This window comes from Aotus nancymaae, unplaced genomic scaffold (genome assembly GCF_030222135.1).
Source record: "Aotus nancymaae isolate 86718 unplaced genomic scaffold, 86718_ANA_hifiasm-v0.15.2.pri h1tg000029l, whole genome shotgun sequence".
In the NCBI taxonomy this organism is placed as follows: domain Eukaryota; kingdom Metazoa; phylum Chordata; class Mammalia; order Primates; family Aotidae; genus Aotus; species Aotus nancymaae.
This window is the reverse complement of record NW_026988442.1, coordinates 4,169,562-4,181,371: the sequence shown is the minus strand read 5'-3', so window position 1 is coordinate 4,181,371 and position 11,810 is coordinate 4,169,562. Positions and strand designations below refer to the sequence as shown.

At 38.5% G+C, this 11,810-nt stretch overlaps 1 pseudogene; it reads right to left on the bottom strand.

The window, feature by feature from the left end:
• Positions 1-307: 307 nt before the first annotated feature.
• On the bottom strand, positions 308-8,906 carry LOC105719086 (serine/arginine-rich splicing factor 10-like; annotated as a pseudogene).
• Between the last annotated feature and the right edge of the window lie 2,904 nt (positions 8,907-11,810).

The following is an 11,810-nucleotide window of genomic DNA, read 5'->3' as shown; positions in this document are numbered from 1 at the left end:
ATATTGGACCATACTTTTTCCCACCCAGTTCAGTTTGAGACAGACCAACAGAGACACTGTAAAAGACTATGACTGTCTTCCTTGATGTTCAGACATCCTAGTTTCCAATAATTTATTATGGACCTATTACCTATGAATCAATATAAACGTATTCATATTTAGGAATTAATTTCCAGAAGTACAAAGTTGAATTTCCTTTTGTTCTAAAACCATACTTATAAACTTGAAGGGATTTCAATTATTCCATGTAGTTTTTGATAACATTCTTTTATCTTTACTGACCAGAGTCAGAATATTCGTACAGTATTCATCCTGCAGCACCTTCCACCTTCCCTTCGGTCACTTGAACTGCCCTTTTTTGGTTCTTTTTCTGCTTTCTTGAAATGTAGTAAGCAGAACTGTACTGGGTATTCCAGCTGCCATTTGGTCTATCATTGTTGGAATGGCTTCTGCTATGCCGAGGTCTTCCAGTCGGTCTATTTCTAGGACTACACAATCTTCTATACACGTAATCAAAAGATGGACTTCTTGATCTCCTTCTTTCATAACTTTGGCTTCTAAAACGTCTGTATCTGTCATAATAATCACGGCATGAAGAACCGTACACATTCCTCCCTTCCTTGGCTTTCATCTGATTTGGTATCTTGCGATGCCCCTGGACAAACTGTATTTCAATCTGCTATCCACAAGTCCACTTTCTGTCCAAAAACGTAAAGGGTCTTCAGCATCACGGACATCCTCAAATTGAACATAAGCAAATCCTCTCGGACAGCGAGTGTAAGAAATCAAGTGGAACATACACATCAACTATAGGACCATAAGGACCAAAATCACACCGTAAATCTTCAGATGGTTTGCTGAGCCTGTTGGTGTGCCCGGCCGAGACAGGCTGCCGCCATGTCCTGCTACCTGTGTCCCCTCCAACACGTCTCTGGCACAGACAGCCAGAGGGCTCCACAATCACCTATTATCGTGAGACTTCACTCCCTGCTCCTACCTCCATGCAAAGCCCTTTTTTTTTCTACTTTTAATGATCTATGTGTCTGATTTTCTTTTTCTAAAATAAAATCAAATTATTTTGTGATAAGCAAAAAATATTGGCAGTTGATAAAAGCAAATGTCTAAAGCAAGATCAAGTAAAAGATATTATTTATAGATGCCTGTTGGCAGCAAATATCCCTTACTTTATCAAAGAACATGCCGCTCACTACTAATTACATTAACAATACATTCTTACCATTTTTCCTATTAAAATAACATAAGAGGATCATAAACTAGCACTGTTTCACCGTCCATTTTAAGTAAAATTCAGGTTGCAATATTTAGTTTACCCCCATTTTTTCATATATATGCTACATCTTTTGAATAAGGTAGAGAGCAAAGAAGGTGCCAGGAATTTCTGTTATCTACTTCTGTACCCTAGTTTTGAGCGTTTATGCTGATTAAATACAAAAACTATAGAAATACTAGAAATTAGATAAACCTGATGAATTCACTTGATTCAAAATAATCGATATTAATAGTTATCAATCTGCCGTCCACAAGTCCATTTTCTGTCCAAAAACGTAAAGGGTCTTCAGCATCACGGACATCCTCAAATTGAACATAGCAAATCCTGTTTTCATTATCATCACACCATCATAAATAAGCAACAATAAAATATTAGAAATTATAAGCAGATTATGTTGGTGGTAGATTATGTAGAATTATTCCCAAGCATATCTTATAGTATCTAGTCACTTTATAAAATGAGCAAAAGAAATAAGATCGGCAGCTGGCACAAAAAAAAACTTTTTGAAAAGCAGTTCATCAAGTACCTACAACACAGATAATTGTGCTTTGACAATATCTTAAAGTTCCTCTCAAATTCCAGTATAAACATATTTGTTGTTATAGAGTCTGAATTCAGTTACATCTTAGATATACACAATACTATGTGATCCATTTCTTTGTTGTCATCCTTCACTTCAAAAGACACGTATTTGGGGGTAAAATAGGAAGCATTTTAATTCACTATTCCACAGATAAACTGTTCCCCTTACTGAGTTTTCCACTTCTCAGTTCGTAACTTTACAAACTAGAGCTGAACATTTTTGTCATCTCTATATTCTTCCCCAAAAATGTATAGAATTGTTCTATCAATATGGTAGCCATGATTTCAAATCAAATAAAATTAAAATTTCAGTTTAACAATTGCACTAGCCAGATCACCAGTGCTCAATAGCAAACTATAGCTAGTGGCTACCATAATTGGGGAACATCTTTTAAATTCAACAAGTTCTATTGGATAGTGCTGACCCATATATCAAATGTTGTCCAGTTACTTGTTAAAACATAATTTAAAACTAACATTTTAATAACAGTGTAGTTTTGCCATAACCTTTAATATTTGGCTTACAAGGTAGCTGATGTAATTTAAGGTAGAATTAAATGCAACATGTTGCTAAAATATTCCACCCTGTTGCCACGCTCCAGAAGTTATCTACAAATATACTCCCAAAGAGGCTGCTTTACTGGGTAATCAGGGTTTGAATTAGCCCTGCAGCATTTATTGCTGTGTAAGGAATCATTTCAAAATTTAATAGTATGGAAAGACAATAGTCATTAATTATCTCTTATGGTCTCTATAGGCCAAGAATTCACAGGCAGTTAAATTGAGCAGTTCTGACTCAGAATCTCTCATGAGGTTGCAGTCAGAGACCAGCTGGGGCTTAGTCATCTGAAGACTCAGTGGTGCTGGATGACCCATTTCTAAGGTAGCTCACACAAATGGCAAATCGATTCCTCTCCATGGGACTTCTTGAGTGTTTTCACAACATGGCTGGCTTCTGGAAGAGCTAGTGATCCAAAATATTAAAGCAAAAGCTGTAATATCTTCTGTGACCTAGCTGTAAATATCTCATACCATCACTTCTACCATATTCTATTCATCAAACAGGTAAGCTCCAAGTGATTTAGTGTGGTGAGAAACACACAAGGACATGAGCATTAGAGCACAGTTGTCGATGGAGGCTATCTTGGAAGGCTGGCTACTACCCTACACTCAGCCCACAGCGTTTCTTGCTAGAGTGTAGGGGTTAAGCAGAAAGAGTGAAAAACATTACCAATGAATTTAGTCACACTCTCTCATGCCTGAACATAGATTTGCCTAGCGATTCCCCAAAAGGAAGCTCCATGTTTCATTCACCCTTTGAGCTTTCCTCAAATGATAAGATACTGGAACACTTCCTACTCACCAGACTTCCTCACGTGAAATACATTTACTACATAAGGACAGGAAACTTTACAAAATCAGACTTAATTGTTTTGACCATAGTTGCAAAATGGAATGTCTTGGAGGTCTTTAAGAAAAAATGACTGATACCTAGGTCTCAACAGAAATTGTAACATAATTTGTCTGCATGCAGCCCAAGAATTAGAAAGCTAAAAAAAGCTTCACAGGTGATTCCAATGTGCAGCGACAATTGAGAACCACCAGTTAGAGGAAGACCCTTCTGAATGTTCTCTTCTGTGACTCCTCTCCTTCTTTAAGTGCTTCATCATACTTCACAACCCTTAGTTTCCAAATTCTGGCTCTTGTTTTTCAACTCAATCCCTGAGAAAAGTCTTCACTTCCCACAAAAGTTGGAGACTATCTTGGTCCCTTTCAGCATCTGGTTACCTCCGTTAACCCAAGATGCAGCTCATCCTTACAGAACACTAAGGGGTAAAAACTAGTTCTAGTTTTAAGACCAGGAAAGAAAGTAAATGTTTGAATACACTTCAGGATCTTGACTGTAGGATGCTACAAATAATTTTCTTGTTATTTACCTAAGAAATAAGCACACCTTGTCAAAGGGAAAATTAATATTTACCTGAAACAACACAGTCTTATCTAACATAAGAAAACAAGTTCCTCCTGTTAACAAGAACTTACCCCTGCTCCTTGTGAAAAAATAAATAAATCACTTCGGCATGATGATGTGAAGGCACATCTGATCCTTTCAAGACGTGGCTTATTTTGCAAGAGAAACAACAGTAGTAGAAAAAGACTCCTATTTTAGCCATCTGTACTAGTGCTAGCAGTTCTACCTATGTGGTTTCAGACCCTCATGATCTTTGCTCTTATAAACAGGAGAGAGGCGTCTCACTTTATTACACCACATCATAACAGAGACACTCCATATGTCTACCTTCACAGGCATTTACAGAAAAAAAGGTCTAGATATCAGCAATTCTCAAAATTTAGCTTGCCTATGAATTATCTGGGATCTCGTTAAATGCAAATTCTGAGTCATGGTGAGAACTGAAATTCTGCATTTTTAACAAGCTATGAGGAGACATCCACATTGCCAGTTCACAGCACACACTCTGAGTATCAAGGATCTAGATATTATAGATAAATAAGAATAATGACTACAAAGCACTTTTCATCTCTTCCCTTTGGTCTCATGCTTGTCCACAGAATTAAAATGGTTTTATCTAACCCTTCCTCCCACTTTTTTATTCACAAAGTCTATAATATTTAAAGAATTCTATTATACTTTTCATTTCATCTCCTTTTACTATGGCAAAATGTCTTCTAAACTTCTTTGTGTTATAAGAGTACAGATGAGTTTGTGAAAGAGACGGATAGAAAACATAGCGTAAATCTCACAAAAAGGAATTAAATCTTTTTTACCAACCAGAATAAATATTTCACAAATATGTGTTCTTCTAGAAGTGTTATCATAAAACATACAGAACACAATATTTACAAAATGACTCATGCCTGGGAATATTGTGGTTACATGTTAGTCTGTAGTTTACTGAGCTGTATTGATTTGTTTTATTCTAGTAGCCAATCTGTTATTCAGGTCTTTAGGACACAGAAAAAAAAATACCCTCATTAGAAACATAGTACTTCTACCTTTGGAATGAAGAGTCTATATGTAGTCTAATTCACTATAGAGAACTAGAAATTATGCTCATTGTTTTACTATTTCTTTGAAGATTCCTTTGTCATGATCCTTAACCATGCCAGTGTGTTATCTTCAATGATAAACCCAACGAATATATCTTCTTGAACCTTCTTTGTACATTAATACCCGTTCAAGAAATTACTGAAATATTTTGAATGGTAAATTCTTGAGTTAATCACAAGACAGTGAATAAAATTACACCATTCTTTTGTCTTTTAGACAAAAGTCTTTCAGTAGAAAAAGTCTACTGAAAGAAAGAGCAGAACAAAATATTGAAAACAACTGAAAAGACACAAAATGTGTCCTTGTAATCTTAGCTACTTACTACAACCAGGTTAAGCTTTTTAAAAATCCACTTTTATCCCAAAATTATTTTAACTATAAAAAGGCACCGAACAATTATGACTCAGAATTTAACAAATTATATCATTCTTAAAACTGTTAGGTTAAAATTACTCCAAAATGTTTCCAATTAAAGTTTCTATAATTAATTCACACTTGAGCAGAGAAAAATTTACCCCGAAATTACTATAAAAGTAGTTTGGTACACAACGTATCACCCTGGAGGGGGAAAAAAAAGACTGCTTCTTTTGCCTCCATCAGGCAGTCTAATCCTACAATGCTTCCAAACCTTGCCCAGCCAGAATAAATAAATGTATGAGACGGCATTGCAAGTTGGATGCCCAATGTTCACAAAAGCTGACTCCTTCATAAGAGTCACCCTTACACAATCTTTACCTTGGAAATTACATCTGAAGTGGCTGTATCAATCCATTCAAGCAGCATATGTTGAATTTTTGGTCTAACTCCATGGTAACTATAGCAATGTTTATTTCATTACTAACTATAATAATGAACATAAAGAACTTTGGGGCTGTGCACAGTGGCTCATGCCTGTAATCCCAGTACTTTGGGAGGTCAAGATGGGTGGATCATGAAGTCAGGAGTTCAAGACCAGCCTGGCCAAGATGGTGAAACCCCGTCTCTACTAAAAATACAAAAATTAGCCAGGAGTGGTAGAGGGCACCTGTTTCCCAGCTACTCAGGAGGCAGAGGCAGATAATTGTTTGCACCAGGGAGGCAGAGGTTGCAGTGAGCCAAGATCGCACCACTGCACTCTAGCCTGGGTGACAGAGCAAGACTCCAGAAAAAAAAAAAAAAAAAACAAACTTTGGACATAAATATATTTGGTATCAACAGTGAAATTGCCTAAATCTGGTGACTGTTGTTCTGTTGGCTCCTGGAAGGCCATGAAGAAATATAAATAACATGTAATGATCCTCAGTTAAACTCCAGAATTAAACTATGGCTTAATAGGATTCCTTCCATTTGCCTAGAAGTTAGAAGATGTGGACTCTTGCCCCACTTTGTCACTGACCAGTCTTTTGAATTTGAGCAAGACAATCAACATAACTGAGCCTTAGTTAATGTATTTATGAAATAAAAAATGGTTAGTTCCAATATATCTGAAGTCCTTTACATCAATAAAAATGCAAATTGTCTACTTATGTTTTTAAAGCAAAATTATATTGTGCATCTTACCCATTTCCCTTTCTCCAGTGATCTCATTCTTGATCTGAAGCTTTTTGGAAAATTTCAGCCACTAACTCTGAATTACTAATTATACTCCTGGCCTTTTCCAGACAAGGGAATATACAATAGCCTATAAATGTGGTAAACAAATTATTAGTCCACAAATATTTACTGATAAACTACTAGAGACAAAGTAATATATAAAACTGATTAGTATTAGAGCTTCACTGGAACCAGCTATGGGGCATACCTGGTAATATTACTAAACAGTGAAGCTCACAGGTAATGGATCAGAGTAGAGATGTACAGTGTCACCCTAAAGAGGCAGGAGACCCTCCATCTAAGCCTAAATAGTACCCATATGGACAGCATTAGCTACTTGAGAAAGAAACGCATTTTACAGAAACAGCGTTGGTCAGCCTTGGAAGCCCAGAGATATAACCTTGAGAACCTGTCTCTAGCACAGTTTAGATCCACTAGGACCCCTTGCGAAGGGTCCTCAAGTATAAAAGACATATAACTATCAGGCTAAATTGTAACTGGAATACGGTTCTTCCAACTAATTTCACTTTCATGGTATCCATGCCCATGAAACTACCTTCTGATTCCAATCTGACATCCCTTAACAGGGATGTCACTGTTAAGCATGGAAAATATGTCTGTTTTGTTAAGCATATCTGTCACTGTTAAGCATGGAAAATATGATCCCCCTAGAATAAAAATAAGAGAATTTTTTTCTGACTGGGATTAACAGCTCTTGGTGGACTGATAAATCTGTATTCTGAGCTTCCTGAAATGTTGGCAGGAAGAAGGGGCTGCCTATAATGAACTCCTTATAATAATGCCAGACTTTCCCAAGGAAACCACATATCACAACTGGGTTTCTTTCCCCTCAAACTTCAGCACATTTATTGATTCTTTCTCTCTGTTCTCTCTTATTCCTTCTTGTTCTTATCCTTTCCCCTCTCCTTCCTTTTGCTCCAGCAAAGGTAATAAACTGACACGGGCTTGGGTTTTAAAAATAGTTGGGATTAGACAGATGTTAGAAGAAGGCATTTCAAAGACAGGTACAATTAAATTAGGTTGAGGGATTAAGTAGACCAGCCCAGCCAGTTTAAGGTGTGATGCCAAGTGAGGTGAGATTAGAAGCTTAAGTTGTGTCCAGATCTTGAAGATTTCCAATTAACGAATCTGGCCCCAGACAGTTGACCATGAGAGTCCTTAGGATTTCTTTTTTTTTTTTCCTGTTTTTTGTTTGTTTGTTTGTTTGTACACATTTTTTTTTTTTTTAATTGTATTTTCGGTTTTGGGGTACATGCGAAGAACATGCAAGATTGTCGAATAGGTACGCACATGGCAGTGTGATTTGCTGCCTTCCTCCCTTTCACCTATATCTGGCATTTCTCCCCATGATATCTCTCCCCAACTCCCCACCCCCTGCTGTCCCCTCCCCTGTTTCCCCCCAACAGACCCCAGTGTGTAGTGCTCCCCTCCCTGTGTCCATGTGTTCTCATTGTTCAACACCCGCCTATGAGTGAGAACATGCGGTGTTTGATTTTCTATTCTTGTGTCAGTTCGCTGAGAATGATGGTTTCTTGAAAAATAATGACATAGAAAAAGTCAAATTTTAGGAAGATCATGTATATTAAATAGAATTATACATGAAGGAGTATGTATGCAGTTTTAACTATAAACTACACTTAACACAAAAGTACATGGGTCAGTACAATGAACTTCAAAGATATTACACATTTCTCTTTAGTGAATGGAGGTAAGGAACTTGTAGAAAAATGACTAATGTTTACTCACAAGGAAACAACTGGAAGGAGGTGGAGGGATGTGGGTATGTCCATGAGTAATGCAAGGAGGAAATAAAAGAAAGAATAGAGATCTCTCTCATCCAGTACCTTTCCTCAGGGATAGAGTCTGGCTTTCAAATGACCAGCAAGTCAACATTGGCAGCAACTCAGCCACCAGAGCAATATCCAGGAAGCTACTGGAATCACAGAGGATTTTGAAACACTGCGTCTGGATTTCAGTGTTATTCCTCAGTAAGTCTGTATTCTTCCCTCAACACCTCCTTCTATGAGAAATGGAAACTTGGGAGACACAAGGCAAGGAGGGACAACTGGACACACCAGCTGAATCATAACTTCTAGCGAATACTTCTTTGCTATCATAGAATCTGGGAGATGGCTGATAATCAGACCAGCTCCCAAAAGTAACTTTTCCTACAGGAGGGTGAAACAGCCTCAGGATTTCAGCTCAGGGGGAAATATATCTGTATGAGTAGGAGACAAATGGAGTTGTGTGTAAGCATACGTCTGTGGTTTTCAAAGCAGACGACAAACACAAAATCACATAGCCTCCTGGTCTGATAGATTTCCCTGACTTGGATGTTTTAGTGATGCAGTTTGACCCTCGAGCCTTCATCTGAGCTAAGGTTCCCTCCCTCTCTTCTTGCTTCAGCTCAGTGTTTTGCTTGAATCTGAGTCATAAGCTCCTTAAGCTGGCAGGAAGCGGATAGTCGGGCTGGCAGCTCGCTCTCCCCCAAGCAGAGGGAGTGTCTTGGCTGACACCTAAGCAACCTTTTCCATCCCCAGACTCTGTAACAGAACCAATGAGCATTAGAAGAACGGAAGGCTGGGCTATACTCACAGAGTAGAAGAGAGAAACCATCCTATAGAAACCATTAGCTCAAGCCATGGTTAAAAATAAAAATGGCTTATGGAATTTCCTCATTCACTCATGAGGTCCTTAGCATATTTTGTGTTCATCCCACAAAACTGCTCTATATACACTCTCAATCTAGCTCCCATCCCAGCCCCACACGTCTTTATTTTCCATCAGGTTTCTGAATGATTTTCCCCCCTAGCAAACTCTACCCTTTCCTCTACTTACCCTAAACCACAGCCACCCTAACAGCTAAGCTCATACTCACAAAGGTTGCCATGTAGGGACTTAGAACAGAATACTACCAAGTATGACACCTTTGCATGCTGAGTACTTTGAAATGGAGGACATTGGAAAAGCCTCTGCAGCAAGATCTCTTTTCCCTCTTCCCTCTCTCTCGCCTAAGACATGTCATAGAAACCAGAATTCCTCTCCCAAAGGTGGGTCATAGACATTAGAATGCCTCTACCCCAAAGCAAACCATAAAACTTAGAAGGGCCACTCTCTGACCTACCTTTCCTGAAAATAGGTCGACACATCCCCATTCCAGAAGGTCCTTCCCCATGCCCAGGAAGAAATAATGCTACACAGAGATATCAGGAAGAAGCTGAACAAACAGGTCCTTCTAGGGTCTCTTCTTTCCCCCAGTTTATTGCCGTTAGATCATACTTTTTTGGTCCAATTGTTTTTCTCCATAGCTATCCACTTCTTCCCTTAGACTTAGCATAAAAACACACAGCTTTCCCTGGGTCTTCAGGTATTCATTTCTGAAGGCTCCCATGTCATGTAAAACTTTGTTAAATAAATGTGTGATGTGTTTCTCTTGCTAACCTGTCTTTTGTTATAGGAGTGTTAGTCATGCCTCTTGTGATGTACGAGGGAAAAGCATTATTTTTTTTATCCTTTCAGCCCCCACTCATGGGTAAAGTAATAAGCTGCAATCTGAAAGAATTAAGGAAAGACTTCTCTGCTGCCCAGTTCCAGAATTCCCTCTTTACTGCATGAAGAAGAGTACAGATATGATCAGAGAGGAAGGAAACACTGAGACATTATCAATCATTGATATTCCAGTTCCCGTAAGTTGTCAAATTAACTTCAACAAAGATCAAGGGCACAAAAAAAGAAGGAACCAGATTTGGTGGAAACAGAAAAACTAGGAGAGAAAAGTCTGGCATATGAAGCTTGTCATACCTAATGATTACTACAATGTGGGTGACCTTGGAAGCTGTAGTTCAGGAAAAGGGAGGGTGGGGGTCTGAACACCTGGATGGAGAGAATCTGCCAAAAGAGCTAAGGGGTGTTGAAAAGTCATGGCAGAATGTTGGCAGCAAACCTTACCTCCTTCATAGTTTTTCCTTCCACCAACCCGGTTCCTTAAGTTTAGGACTGAGACTTGGCAGGCTTTCTGCATGCAGACCCCAGTAGAAATAGTCTGTCTCACCCAAGACAGATCCAACACTCTGTATGCCCCTTTCCCAACTTCTTCTGACTCCCTTGCGACCTCCCACCATCATGTGCCTTCCCCTGGCCCTCATCCCAGCCTACTCAGACTTCTGACATGGGGCAAGACATCAAGCCCAGGGCCCCTGGCCTGTTTTCCACCTGATGCTTCTCTGCTTCTTCCTCTCTGCACCATTGCCTGATACCTTCTGATTGCTCAGACTGGGGCTCTACTGTCAATCAAGTGCTTGACCTCCAGAAGGCAGTCTTTGGCTATCCAATTTAAGGAAAGTAAAAACAAAACGGAACAAAAAAAAATCACTAAAATATTTGAAACAGGTTCTGTTTGGAAAGTTAAAGCTGGTGAATGCTGAATGTGTAAAATAACGTCTCCCACTGTCCTAGAGAGAACTTTGCAAAGCAGCTATAGTTCCTATATTAGAAATATATGCAGTTTTGTTATGAATTGAGCTCTTTCTTTTTACAGACACTGGCTCTTTGTTTATTTCAGATATGAGCAGCTACACAGCTGCTCCCCCGTTCAATATTTGCAGCCTATTAGTTATGAGAGATAACATTGAATTATTAATATAAATAATGTGTTAATACTGACCCACCTGTATGTAGAAGGGGTCTTGGGAAATAGTTCCTACGCTTATTTTAAAATGATACTCAGAATGAAATTTCCATAGGGGAGAAGAGGACACATATTCATAAGCACCAGGCTCAAGAAAGTCCATTTCTTTTTTTCAAATCTGTTCAGATGAGATGTGCTCTTCAGTCTTTCCCCACATGCCCATTCTGAACATTTCAGTGCCAATCTCCTTGAAGACAGATTGATCTTAGAGAAACTCACCCAAACTAAGATCTTGGGCTTGGTGTTTGAGCACTGCAGGTTTTATCTGACAGTTTGGGTTTAGAAATATAAGGAATGGAAGCAATCCATCAGGAACTTTATAATAAAGAAGTCTGCTAGGAAACAGAAGTGACTTCAGGAAAACTTCATTCATTCAAAGAGTTGAAGAAAGACTAAGATGATGAAATGTGACTTACAGAGGAAAGAGTTAGGTGAGAATCTAAATTCTGACAATAATTCTGTCTCTAATGAGATATGTATGTCACCTGAAACTGAACTAAATGTTTTCTAAAGTCTCATAATGTGTTATAATATCCCATGAATAATGTACTATTCTATGTTCCTTCCTGAGTTCAGCCTCAAAGAAG